This window comes from Adiantum capillus-veneris, chromosome 6, assembly GCF_014529385.1.
Source record: "Adiantum capillus-veneris isolate H3 chromosome 6, ASM1452938v2, whole genome shotgun sequence".
NCBI lineage: Eukaryota > Viridiplantae > Streptophyta > Polypodiopsida > Polypodiales > Pteridaceae > Adiantum > Adiantum capillus-veneris.
The window spans coordinates 75,187,179-75,202,571 of NC_140936.1; positions in this window are offsets into that span (position 1 = coordinate 75,187,179).

Sequence of the window (15,393 nt, forward strand, 5' to 3'; positions counted from 1 at the left end):
GCAATTTGTACAAATGAAGCTTGATTAGGGACATTCCACCAATGAAGAAGCTCCTTCCAAGTGTTTTGTTGACCAATTTACAACTAATTGGCTCCATCATCACTTGTGTTGTCTTCACTCCTTCCTCCATAGCTTGAGTCCAAGAGCTTCCTTATTTTAAAATGTAAAGAATCTACATAAAATCAATGAATATCTAGTAATAATAGAAAGGGTTGAATTACAACTTATGAATTACAACAAGATTAAGCATGACTTGAGAAGTGATTAGAAGAGGAATTTGTGATGGTTTTATGAGCTTGAGAGAGAGGAGGAAGGAGAGGAGGGTGAGGAGACTAATGGCTGATTTTTAGAGAAGGACTCAATGTGGAAAAGGAAGGGTGTGTGTGTAAAGGTAGAGGGGGTGGTCTCCACCACAGTTGGAAAAACTGGCGTCTGCCATTTTGGCCATATCTCCTAGACCGTAGATGCAAAAATTATTAAAGAAATATGGTCAGAATCTCTAGCTCATCAGCTACAACTTTGATGAAGACAACTTTTAGTGGACGTATTTTTTAAAAAATCAATAAAATCATGTGTCTGTTTCTTTCCTTCACCAAGTCTTCCACCTGGGTCCCATCTGTTTGAATCATTATATGGCTCCAAAACCATGATGATATGAACCCCTCATGACCCTTGAATCATGGTGCATGGCTCCACAACCACATCATATCTTTTCTTTTCACATTTACATATTTTCCCTTCCCTTTACCACTAGGTTCTACCTTTCACCTCTGGTGAACTAGTCAAGGAAAAATTCCCATCCAGTCATTTTTTGAATTTTTTCAAGAGGTTGTTCTCACTCTTTCTTTTATTGTAAACCTCTAGAAGCAGGGAAAACCAACAGAATATAGTTAACAAAAAATTTGTGATAGGCTCGGATCAACGGAAAGCTGCTCTCAAGAATCAACAAACACCTATTACCGTCAGCACACTCGAAATAGATGACCGACAATGGGAATTATGCAGTGTCAATAGATGATGAATGTCTAGATGGAATGGACCTTCGCATCAAAGTACAACTCAACAATCAAAGCAAAAATGCTTTGGTCGACATAGGAGCTAGAGTAAATGCAGTCAGTTATTCCACGTACAAGAAAGCAACAAGTCAAGCATTGACAATAGTAATAGCGGCAATAAAAGGATGCAACAAGAACCCAACACCAACATTGGGAGTAGTCAACTTGAACGTGATGGTACATGGATGTTCATGTCCTCATCAGTTTGTATGCTTACTAGATGAACATATGAATGAGACGATGATTCTTGGAATTCCCTGGATGCGGACATACAAAGCAGTACCATATTGGGATACAAATCAGCTCAAGCGATCACCTAACGTTCTCGACAAGAAAATGCTACAAGTAGCATGCAAGGAGTCAGGCGCATTTGGATACCGAAAGCACAGCTTAAGGACAAACTGATTCAAATCTGGGTGCCCAAAACATCATTGACAAAATCGAAGACGGTTCCACGTGTCAAAAAACATAGACGTACTTCTTCGAGAAAGGAATATAACTTGAAATGGATTTGGCAGAAAAGGAGCACTTATCTTCTCCACAAACCGTAAAATCAATCAAGAAATGGAGAGTTAAGTCTCAGAAGACTCCACACCATTCCACACCAAGCACACCAACCTACCAATGGCGAGAAAAAGCTCGACAACAGTCAAAAGTGCTACCAACAGCTCAGGCAATCAGTGTGCTGAAGCATCCTGATGGTACAATCAAACAGAGAGCACACAAACTACAGAATTTTCTCTTTGGAAGACAACATCAGACAGCATGGACATCACAAACCCTTGAGTTAATTACTCAAGACGTAGCTCTTGCACAACATATTGGTTTGAACTACATTGATCTTCAAAGCATGGTAGAGCCAACCATGGCTATGCATAAGACATGATTGTTCAACCCATGCACACAGTCGTCCCGGAGTACGTTATCTAGGAGAGGTGGAAGGCCACTAAGTAATTAAGGGCAATGTCTGAAGAGGGAGGAAAAACGTTTGATGTGAATGTGTGATTTTTTGTAAAATTAATTAATAATGCCCTTATAATTCATCATCAAGGAAAAATCCAATTTTAATATCTTCCCGATGCGTGTAAATAGTGTATATACTATCAGGAAAACATAAACAAATACTCCTTTTTTATCATTTTGATCATTTTTCTCGATATTGAGACTTAAAGACTAACAAAAAACAATAAAGCTGTGTTTTTCAATGGATTTTTTAAATTATTGGATTTTCACTTTGCTTTTTTTAGCGTATTTTGTTATTTTCTTTGATTTTTTTAATAAACAGGTCAAAAATTAATAATAAATAGCAAAGGATCTCAGATGGAAAAACTGAAGACGCGAGACTGATAAAAAAGACAAGGCGAATAAGCACAAAAATTTTCAATGGAATCAGAAGATAGAAGCGAGAAGCCTAAATTAGGCGACTAGACCTACTTTTGCATAATTATTGCAAAACGAGCTACAAGAATCCGATCGGGGAAATTTTTGAGTCTAACATTAATTTCATGGCCTAGTAAGACTAACGGGGGAATTTGGGGAAAAATGGTTCGGGAAGTCCGGGTATAGATATCCTAGGTAGGCTAAAACAACCTCATTTCCACTTGTTACCTTTGGAGAGAGAGCTTTTCGACCTATTTCGCGCGTCTTTTTCGGAGTCTACAGTCACCCATTTTCAGCATCGTCTTACACAAAACATGAGGGGTAAGTTCTTTACTCATCAATGATCCATTTTGTACGTCCGGAAGCTAGTCTAAACCCTTAGAAAAAACCCTAGAATCCGAGCAGTGCACGAAGACCTACGACCAAAAACTGACCATAGCGGACTGTCAGCTTGACCAAATCGGATGAGATTTGAATTGTAGCATTCCCTAACATAATAGAACCTTTCTATATTCTCAGTTGACCGTTCGGAAAGGGTCGAGGGGGTCACCATTAGAAAAGCAAGGTTTTTGACAGATGCCAAAATTCGGTTCTGACTCCATAGACAGCTTGCCTATGAGGTTTATATACAAGGTATATGATTGGTCTCGTGAAATCAATCAAGCAAAGCCCTCGAAAAGCAAAAAATGGCTCGAAGGCTACAAAGCGCCAAATTCGACATACGAGGTCAAACTAACTCCAAATGAGGCGAGATTTGATGAGTTGCTTCACAACTATGTTGCGAACAAGTCCAAATCCTCAAAAGTGACTGACCAACTCAACAGGCAGTGTAGTCACAAAAATCAGAGATTTCAGAGTCGACAAAGCACAAAGTGATGCCAGCAAGACCAAACTTAACCAAATTCAATTTAGTACTTGTTTTATGTGTATAGAATGTGTTTAGGTCAAAAATTTTAATTTTGGAAAGAAAAATGTGACTATTGTAAATAATCGCAACTATTTACTTTTGCATCAATTTGGATTGACGGTTGCATCATCATCTCACATATCATTTGTACACACTTAATACATGCCAAAAATCAAGTATAAACACCTTGTATGTCGAATTTGACGTTCAGGCTCTTGTGTAGATTGGGGGATATTTCTAGGCGAGCAGTTTTCGGCAAGCACTTTTTAGGAATTAGGTGAGCAAATTCCTAAAAAGATTCTCTCTTCCTCTTTGTGGACTATCTCTATCTCTCTCTTTGAGAGAGAGAGAGAGAGAGAGAGAGAGAGAGAGAGAGAGAGAGAGAGAGAGAGAGAGAGTCAAAGGTATGGAAGCTAGAAAAATTGTTTCAAAAACAATATAGACAAGGGTACTTAAAACAAGAACTCACATTAATAATAAAAAAGTTACATTTTATTAAACTTGCATTACATAAACAAGAAGTGTTCATCATCTGGAAGGCCCGGTTTTAGTAGTTGATGCGCTCCCTTCGATTGGCATATTAAGATTCACCACGTTGCCTAGCTGCTGCCTCATTTTCTCCTCATCCTCCTCTATGATGAGTCCAATTTTCTTCTAGCAAGAGAAAGCTAGTTGTCCCGTCTCGCTCAAATTGATTAAGCTCCGCATATTGAGTTCCTTGCGGCATTGATAGAGGCGATACACGTTGATGGTTGCCTTGAGAGCCTGACGAAACCAGTCGGCTCCATACAATGCCTCTCCATTTGGAATGGCTTCGATGGCATCCCACGCAGACTTTATTTTACTCGCAAGATCGTCGGACATCATGAAAGAAGGAGAGGTGTGCTAGAAAGCTAGTGGACGCTTTCACAAAAATAACTCAAGCTATGGCAATTTATAGCCACTGTGGTAATATTATATTATTTTATACACGATTTGACACATAAACAACCACTACTCAAATATGAAAAAACGTTGCAAATGAATATATCCCAATGTGACCATCCTAAGATAAAATTAGAAAGTAGTACAATTGTTTAGGTAAAGCATACTAAGAAGAAGTGAGCATTGTCAAATGCTATGCATCCATGCCTGGATAAGTCCAGCTTCGACTCAGTGCCCTGAAGATATCAACATTTGCCAGGATTGGTTGATGGATAAACATGTTCTCATTTTGGCTTAGCCCTAGCACACGCAGATAAATAAAATACAAATGTTTACATGCAAGATATGGTTTTTTCTTTGACACCAGTTCCATGAAGTCTGGGCATGTGCACGATGACTGGTTGCTAATACAAACTTTGTACATCCCGACATGTCCATCTTCACTGTTCGTCTCTAGTTTGAAGACCTCACTAACACCATCTACTGCACATATCTCTTCTACGACCTTCGCTCTCAGGGCTAGTGCTAGACTGATCTTGCGAGCAGCATCCTCGGAAATGGAAGTCCGATACCGTACACGTAGACCATCTCGCAATGTGGCTCTTGCACTGCCTTCAGGAGTGGATGCATCTTTTGACTTGAAAGGAGAGTTTGTCATATTTTGTTCTTGAGAAACTGGCGTTACATTAGATAATCCTTCTTTGCTTAGCTCCACTTGATACCCCCCTTCGTGCAATATTTGCACCTCATCCTCCGATAAGTTGGTGCCCACATGCACGGGCCAAGTGTGTGGTGGATGAAGAGGTTGTGGCTCAATGTTCTGGTCTACTATATGACAATGCAAGACATGATCCGGAAAAAACCAAAACCATTGACGCACCACACAATTTGGATGTTTTTGATATCCTTCAAACGATGGGGCTGGTATACCAAGGCTAGAACCTGCTATACTGCATCCACACCTACATCCGCCTCTTGGTGTGCCGCTACATGTGACCCTACTACCTTGTGGAGTTCGACGTATGGCCCACATTGCCTCATTGACCTTGCACTCAACTACATACTGCCCACCAGAACCTATACTTCGTTTTGGGGTTTGTGATATCCCTTCTTCTGCAAAGTTGATCTTACGTGGTCTTTTACACTTCTTGCGATCTTTGGTGACCGAGTTGTACTCAGGCCTATGTGATGCATCGACGTTGATAACCTCATTTGGATTCCGTTTTTGCCTTGATGTCTCCTTATCTCCTGTTAATGGAGTTGGTTGTTTATACATTGGAATGCCCTCAGTAGCCGCATTCACTGCTCTAATCACTTGGCTAGGACGTTTTTCATGGCGTTCCGTAAGCTTTTGTATTGATGGACCCTTACCAATGTGTTTTCCATGGCTGTATGAAATGGCCTTTGTGCTCTGTAAGATGGAATTTGCAAGGTTGGTTGTACATGCATTATATAATGATATGTGTTTACGGAAACCCTCCCCTGCTAGCCAGCTGCCATGCTTGCTCTCCGCAAGGTTAGTGCGTGGAGTGTTTGGTCCATCAGAGCTACTTTCTACTCATGTCATAATGCCACCCCAATGTGCAATACGAATTTCCCACCAACTAAGCCATGAATCCATGTATGGAATGTTACCATCTATGCAATGACCGTTACGCCACCATTGGCGTATCAGACGAGCCTCTACTGCTGCAGCCTCTTTTGTTGGTGCTTGCCTCCACTTCTCACACATTTCTTTGTGTGTGTGTTGAGAAGCTTGCACCACATACTTCATTGTGTGTTGATTCAGGCTTTGCTTCCAATGGAAAAGACAAGAATGCTCTCGGCCGCTCATTGTATTGGTCTTGTCACCACCATTGAAAACAATTCGAGCTGCATTCCAATTTGCTTGAGCTTCATCAGCCATGTAGCCAAAGAAATTTGCTTTGTCACACCCACATGATATCATTACATCATTAAGGCACTCCCAAAACAAACATTGCGTTTCCATATCTTCCTGTTTCATTTCACAAGTTGCAATAGTCAAAAGGTCCTGCATGCTGCAAACAAATTGTTTTAGAGAGAGTAAATGGAAACCCACAAAGCTCTTAAGATAGGCCATGTACCTTGGATCATAGACATGACAGGCCATAGTCACCCAATCGTTAGCACGTCTGGTGTGATCAAACTGGATCCACGCACGTCGAAGATCACCATCCCGATCTTGTCTCATTCGGTTGACTAGGTCCACACCGGATGCCAGACCAATTGTGGACATTTTGAAGACATAACATTTCTCCCCCTCCATACCTTGACCAGGAAACCGGCTTCCATGGAAAAACTCATATGTGCAGTCTCGCTTCAGTTTTAGGAGTGCATCAATGCCAAAAGATTCTTTGTCAACCCCTCTACGTAAAATAGATACTGACCTCCGAAACCTGTCAATGTTAAAAGTGTTTAGATTAAAAAATAATTTAGCATAGAGTTTTGCATTGAAATAAGAATCTACGAAATGCTCATACCAGTTATCTTGCACCAATGGGCTCAACTCCTTATCGATTGCAAATAGTTGTTGATCGCCTAAAATACCTTCGTTGGTGTTGTTGCGAAGAAGTGTTGTACTTATAATTTCTTTTGCCAAACACATTTGAACCTTCCTGGCTCCTGCGTGTAGGTCAACAGTCAAAATCCTTTGCACCATTAGCTTGGTGTTGTCCATTAGTGTTTTGGATGTGCCGCTGCGCACATCGTGTCGATGTGTGCCACGATGAATCATGACTCTAGTGGCAGTCTCATCGGATGGCATGACATAGTATACTACACAATCACATGTTGCAATACAAAAAGCAATTGCCTTACAAAAATGGCATGTAAGGCTCTTATATCCAATCTTACAATATTCCCCAGGTCCAGTTGCCTTTTGTATGTACCCGTTGAAATCACTTGTATTTGGAATATGGTAATTAACCAAGCGGACACATTGTTCATTCATGCACTTGAGAGATCCTATGCAATGACTAAGATGCACTACACCTACAAATACAATATTGGATGTAGTAGGCTTCGACCACAAATGAGGATCATACTTATGCTCCATCGCATCCATATGGTGCAACTTTCCCATGGTAGGTGGAAATTCTAGAATGAGATCTCCATTGTAAGACCTTGGAATCTCTGTAACTTGTTCCACTACTTTGATTTGCATTAACAGCTTTGTCAATGTGCCCTTCTTCTCGGCCTGTAAGAGCTTTTGTCTTGTACTCCTTTTGAAGCTGTTTAAGGGCAAAACTCGAGGGGGGGGTACATAGATCTATTAACTCCTTTGGACCGAATTGCATCTTTGACGGACTATCCACAATGGAAATGGGAATCATGCTAGGTGAGCCCGCATACTGTGTTTGATGAGATACGTTGACTTTGTATTTACGTGAAAGCTGCTCATCCAATACATAGATGAATTCACCCAAATTGTTGAGAGTCCTCTCAAGAGGCAAATTGTTGGGGGGGGGGGGGGGGGGGGGGGGGCGCAGGAGCGGGCGGGGCAAGGTGCAAGGGGACAATGGAGGCGGTCTCAGGTGGGCGGGGCAAGGTGCGGAGGCGGCATCTTGGGTGGGGGGTGGGGGGGTGGGGGTGGGAGGGCGGGGGAGGCAAAGGGAGGGCGGAGACAGGGGTGGGCAAAAGCCGCAGATTTGGGGGGGGGGGGGGGGCAAGTTGGCGCAGGAGCCGAGGCGGGATGAGGGGGAAAGTGGAGGCGGGGGCGGGCGGAGGCTCCAGGTTGGGTTGGACGGGGGGCAAGGTGCAAGGGGACAATGGAGGCGGTCTCAGGCAGGCAGGGCAAGGTGCCAAGGGGCGGAGGCCGCAGCTTGGGTGGGGGGGGGGCAAGTGGGAGCAGGAGCGGAGGCGGGGGCGGGATGGGGGGGGGGGAGGAGCGGAGCACGATGGCTTGCATACTCGCCCATGGCCAGCGCGTTGGCCATGGGCGGGCACACGCTCTCGTGTGGAGCGTGTGCCCGCCCATGGCCAACGCGTTGGCCGTGGGCGCATGGGTGTCCGTGGGCCCCTCTGCCTCTGGCCATGCGTTGGCCAGAGGCGGGCACACACCGAGCGTGTGCCCGTCTCCTCGACGTGTGCCCGCCTCTCGCCAACGCGTGGCCAGAGGCAGAGGCACCCACGGGCCCACGGCAATCCACGTGGACACGGTGGCCATTGCCTGTCCACGTGTACCGTCGCCAACAGACAGTACACGTGGCAGTCCACGTGGTCACGCGTACTGCCATGCAGGCAATGAGCTGGCCACGTGTACTGTCACTGGGCGACAGTACATGTGGCAGGACATGTGGCCCAATGACAGTACACGTGGCCAGCTCATTGCCTGCGTGGTAGTTTGCGTGACCACGTGGATTGCCACGTGTACTGTCGGTTGGTGACGGTACACGTGGCCAGTCCACGTGGATACGCAATGGCCACTTGCGCCAGCGTGTCCACGTGCCTTGCTACGTGTGTGTGTCCACACACACAAAAACACAAACGCACACACACACACACACACAAAAATGCACACACACACACACGGACACGTGTGTGTGTACACACACACGCTAGCGTGCTTGTGTGCACCACACACACGCGCCTCAGTGCAGTGTGTGTGTGTGTGTGGCACACACACACGTGCGCCTTCGTGCAGCGTGCGTGTGTGTTTGCACACACACGCACACGTACAAACGTACGAGCACGTGCACACACACACACACACACTGCAGTACACATACACACACACACGGTGCACGTACACACAAATGCACACGTATATACGCACACACGTGCGGACATGGCAACACACACACACACACACACACTCCTTTCTCTCACACACACAAGCATAAAAAAAGTATTAAAAAAATAAAATTAATAAAAAATTAAAAGCTTTATAAAGTGACCTTCTCTTTTTCATTTTCTTCTTCTCTATTCTCTTTTGCTACACAGATCTCTTTTTCATTTTCTTCTTCTCTATTCTCTTTTGCTACATAGATCTCTCTCTCTCTCTCTCTCTCTCTCTCTCTCTCTCTCTCTCTCTCTCTCTCTCTCAAATTCACATCTCAAACTTCCAACCTACAAATTTTCATAAATCATCCTATATCTATTTCTTATAAATTATCCTTCTTTCTCACAAGCATGAGAACAAGAAACCAAACAAAAAATACTGGTGCAATTGATGAGGTGACCTTCTCTTTTTCATTTTCTTCTTCTCTATTCTCTTTTGCTACACAGATCTCTCTCTCTCTCTCTCTCTATCTCTCTCTCTCTCTCTCTCTCTCTCTCTCAAGTTCACATCTCAAAATTCCAACCTACAAATTCTCATAAATCATCCTATATCTATTTCTTATAAATTATCCTTCTTTCTCACAAGCATGAGAACAAGAAACCAAACAAAAAATAATGGTGCAATTGATGAGGTGGATGTTACTACCTCTCAAGAAGTACCTCCGTTAGGCACACAGGATACCCAACAATCTCAGGCACATGACAATCAAGCATTGGACCCAGTCATCATGTGGAAAAAGGTACCGCTATTGAGAATGTCAAAGACGAAGTGTTTGGAAATGTTGTCGACAAACACATTTGTTTGGGTTGGGTGGATTCTCACAGAGTATCATACGATGGGAAACTTCCACGATTGCCTCTTTGTCGACTTCTCTCAAACCCCGCCATCCGCACGCATGATGACCATGTGGCCGATTTGCAACTCTCTATTGCAAACAAAAGCTACCAACAAACGATGGCAAGATTTATTGTTAGTGAACGAATTCCTGGGGAGGATCACAAACAATTTACTCATCGTGGTCACGCTGCCAGGGATCTTGCAATGTCATATGATTTGGATGAAGAGCTTCGCCAAATCCCCGAGCTTAGTCACATGGTCGAGAGGTACTTTGTGGTTTGGGATGGTAATCACCGATTGGAGGCATGGATGCGGTGGATAAACGAGAATGACATTCCAATTGAGAAAGCGCCAAAGGTGGAGTGCGTTCTAGTTGACTTTCAGCCACATGAGGCAGCGGAGTTTCTATTGGTTTTGGGTATGATCAATAGGTGAGCCCTTTGTTTTTTGCTAATGTAAATGCATCTTATTTGTAAACTATATAAATTACAGTCGATTGTTAAACAGGGCCACGAGGGTTTCAGTGCCTCACACAACTGCTCATGATATTTTCATGATGAGAAAGCTAGGGTTGGCGGACCCTACATCACTTCTGAAAAAATTCCCCGAAAGGGCGCGTTTGGCAGCAGAAAGGGCTTTGACTTTTAGAGGTCCAAATTAGTCTAAGTGGCTAAAATTGCCAATGGATGTCCTTGCGCAACTACTTTGGAAGGTATGCTTCAAACCAATTGTATATGAGAATATGTTTTGATTACGAAATCTTATTATGTGTATTCTGATCGACTCTTTTGAAAATAATAGGAAGAGTTCGATCATATGTTTAGTAGTAAAACGGAAGGGCTGCCATCAAAAGGGAGTTTTGACTACGAGTTGGCACCTGACGCATACGAGAAAAGCATCAATCTAGCGCTTTCTCAAATGGAGCAATACTTTACGTGCAAAGGGCTTGAGATAGTCACCATTGCAAATCCAGAGAATGGCATCGATTTTTTCTAAAAATGTATTTCATTTACAGGTTGGGGCGAGAAGACCACGAAAATGACACCCTCGAGAGTGGCAGAGGTAGCGCGCGCACGCATTAGCCCAATAGAGTAAGTAATAGTCGTTTTAATCATTGGATATATTTCTCTTTTTATTATATGTCTCGCTTTTCCTTTGATAGGAAGTGCCGATTGCTTGATTTGCTCCAAGGCGGTGATCATCCTTGAAGGAGAAGGGCATCGGTTTGACGGAGAAGGCCTGGATCCACTAGCTTCGATATCACGTGTACTGGTGGTAGTTGGAAAGGTTAGATTTAGTGAACATTTGCACCAGCTAGCAATTTGTTATGTAACTTGTGACTTATTATTTGCTACTGCAGGAGAGTGATTGAGATGGCCGAGAATCATGATGTTGCTATCCAACATGAGAAGGTTGAAGGTAGGCATGGTTGCACACTTTCCCACACATTATTGACATATAGATGCAAGCACTTTGAGAAGGCCTTCAAGAAGTGGAGTGCTCGGATCAAATCCACACATGAACCCGAAGAGCAACCCCATTTTGCTTGTACGGCATGACGCTTTTTGTACAGGTTCAACATCTTTAATTGACAAATTAAGAATGTAGTAGGATACACTAATCTTGTTCTATGAAAATAAAAACATTGTGGTCTGTCTTGTAGATGGTGGAGAGATGCTCTTATCTTTCCCATTCCCGAGCACCCCAGTGATGCATGGTGCAGGTCGGAGAGAGAGGAGACGGGCTTATATCCTGATGAGTGGATAGATGACTTGTGGCCAAAGGGAGCGTGGCTCAAGTGTCCTTGGTGGCTGGACTACCTGGACAAGGAGTGCCCACCCGAAGAGGAAGAGCTATACATAGGTATGCCTCTATGTAGTTTTTACCTTTTCCATGAAGCAATAGAATATGGGCTCAATAACTCTTCTTGTTTTAATTAATAGAGGAGCATAGTGCGTCACGGAAGAAAGCGGTTGTGATAGAGGATTCTCTATCTCCAAACACATCAAAGAAACCAGAGAGGAAGAAACAGACCTCAAGGAAAGACTCGCAAGCACAACATGCTGACAAGCAACGTGGGAAGAGAAAGAAGAGGGCTGTAGTTTCGAGCGACAGTGAGAGCGAGCATGTGGTTGTGGAGTATTCTGTAGAAGTCAGCGATAGTGCTGATAGCCTTGGTGCTATGAGTCACAGTGTACCGACACTATCCTTCACTCCCAGACCAGTGGGGGGCATCCAGGAGCCCCCTCCATGTTCACCATCGCATGGTAGGGCTGCAAAGGACCTATCAGACATGGCCATAGTTGTGGGAGATAACCATCCAGGTACGTGAAAATGCTTAATGTTGTGTTGTTCTCTTTAGCATTGCTTGAAAGATATATTTGATCTTATGTTGCTACATACAGATATGCATGTAGAGCCACGCCACCTTGCAGTGCATGCTAGTGCCAAAGAGTTGGCAAAAGCTATTCCAGATGTGTTGTGCAATGACATGTAAGCCAGGCTTATTTACAATCATTGTTATGTGCACACTTATAGTGCTAACAAAAACTGCATGCAGTTCTATGCAGTCACTACGTAGATTCTTGGGCTCTCTATCAGGAACAGGGCAGATGAACCCCAGCTTGAGATTGGGTGGCGTACGTTTGGTGTACATAGACTTTCCCTTACGCACTAGGCCACATGCAGCTAGCACGGCTGGGGTTCCTTTATGGAACAAATTGGATAGTGACCTTGTGGATGCTGCATTCCTTCTGGCATCCGAGTTTATTTTGGTGGATGGCATGATTGTGGCGACATGTCGTGCAAAACATCTTTCCATCGTCACTTCGAAGGCAGAGGGAGATGGTTTCCAGCTGTTGAGGATATTGTACTTACGGCTAGCGGAGGCTAGTTGTACGACTGTTCAGGACTATTTAGAGGGGGTATATTGTGTTTTTGTTTTGATAATGAATAGTAACTTCGATGTTAGTGAGTCAAAAAATAATGTTTTACTTGCTCCCATCAGGTTGGTACTTTGTTGCCATCCATTTTTTCACCCCCTAGAACTGGTGGGTGTCGGCTTTTGAGGTACGATTGAGCGGATGGAGAGATTGCAGCAAATGTACGTGGCTTCTCTGCAGATGACGACATGTTGTGGGAGAAGCTACTAGGATCAGATTCCACACAGTGGACGCTTGATCGTATGGACCGGCCTTATCGTAGAGGTGTTGAGAGGAGCCCAACGTTGACGTTTTCCAGGTGGTAGAATTTTTTTGTTAGCTGTTTTTATTGTTCCTATAAAATAATAGGTATAATAAATCTAAAGGTAAATTTCTTTTTGTAGATGGCTACTAGGTACCTTCGCAGACATGGGATATGCTGTGTTGGATTGTTTTGCAGGAGTTGGGACATTGGCAGCACAATGTTTACTACTACGTATACATTGCATCAGTTGTGAGAAGGATTGGGAAGTTTTCAGTGCTTGTTTGGAGCCAGCTCAACGCCTACCTTCCGATTTAGGCTTGACATTGATGTTTCATAGGAGTGTCAGAGCTCAAGTAACTGAGCAACCGCAGTAGGTGTCCGAGCAGCTTCATCCGCTTGATCCACCGTTCCCGACACCACTCAGCAGACAGGGCGGGGTAGTAGAAGCACCATATGCCACTTTCACAGCCCCATTTTTGGCATGGCGTGCAACTGGACCGTCTCCCAGTGCATTCATTGCCTCCACATCTGAGGCCCCGCCCGGGGTTGATCCATTGCCTCTTTCACTACCTGCAGCCCCCCCCCACATATAGTTCATGGGTGAAAGCATGTTAACCTGTCGCGCTTTTTGTGCTAGTTAGCAGTTTCAAGTTAGCACATCTTCAAAAAGTTGGGTGTCCGGTAAATTTTTACAAATAATATCAAAATTTGTCAGAGGTTATGCATTTGGATTCCTTGTTTCAATTGCTTTCTATTGATATATCATATGCCTTAGATCTTGGAGATGTAGCTCAAGTTATTGTACTAGTTAGCATATGTCAAAATTGTGCTAGTAGCATTGTCCAGGACATGAAAAAGCATGACATGTTAGCAGGCTTTCACCCTCATACCCTTTGCCATTTGGAGTAGTTACCCCACCATTTGGTGCACTGCCCCCGTTGGCACGACCTTTGTTTCCTCCCAGAGGATATGGCCCCCCACCGCCCTTCTTTCCTCCACGTCACCCATGATGTATCACCCCCCATATGTATTACTTTGGATGCAATGGAACTCATAGATTTGGGGTTTGCTAGATGAAGTAGACCCTAATTGTGTGTAAGGAACTTCTATTTCTCTTATTGATAGTGTATTGAATGATTCGCCGGTGTTTTTTGTTTGAATGTAAGTTGGTCGTGAAATGACAATCAAATTTTAGTTGGGGAGAGAGAGAGAGAGAGAGAGAGAGAGAGAGAGAGAGAGAGAGAGAGAGAGAGAGAGAGAGAGAGAGAGAGAGAGCGAGAGAGAGAGAGAGAGAGAGAGAGAGAGAGAGAGAGAGAGAGAGAGAGATGGGTAGATTGTCCCTTCTTTTGAGAATTCGCTCGCCCGATTCTTAAAAAGTGCTCGCCAGAAACTGCTCGCCCAGAAATCGCGACTGTGTAGATTCAACTGTCTTTTGCTACCAAGATCACCCAATGCCGAGCCCACCACCATCACTGGCATTTAGAACCACAACAACTGAGCCAACAAAAGAAGCAGATCCTGAACAACAAAAGACAGCTGAATCTACACAAGAGCCTGAACATCTGAATCTACACAAGAGCCAAAAATCAAGTATGAACACCTCGTATGTCGAATTTGCTGTTCAGGCTCTTGTATAGATTCAGCTGTCTTTTGCTACCAAGATCACCCAATGCCGAGCCCACCACCATCAAGGCAGTTAGAACCACAACAACTGAGCCAACAAAAGAAGTAGAGCATGAATAGCAAAAGACAGCTGAATCTACACAAGAGCCTGAATAGCATAAGACAATTGAATCTACACAAGAACCTAAACAACAAGAAGCAACTGAATCAACAAAAAAGGCAATTGAGTCTACACGAGAACAGGAAAAAGAGCAAGGGCCAGAGACAGAAAAGGCAACCAGTCCTGCACCAGAACAGGACAACAAGAAGTTGGAGCAACCAAAAGAGTAGGCAGTCGAGGAAACACCCTCTACCTCCACACATCAAGAGAAGACCGAGGCACCACCCTCTACCTCAACGGAAAAAGATTAGTAGCCACAAGGGCAACAACAACAACCAACCATCATGATGCAGCCAAAGGAAACCCAAGAATCTGCAGAAACATCAAGACAGTTAACACAAAATGAAGACCGGCAGTCAAATGACAAAGTCATCCTACAAGTTAATGAATATGCTAAGCAAATGCAGGACATGTCAAAACGACTTTTCTCAGCATCACTTGGCCATAGCACAAGGGCCAAAGAGTTAGAGATGGTGATTGACGCACTCCAAGGGGAGCTGGACGACAGACTCAATGTCAT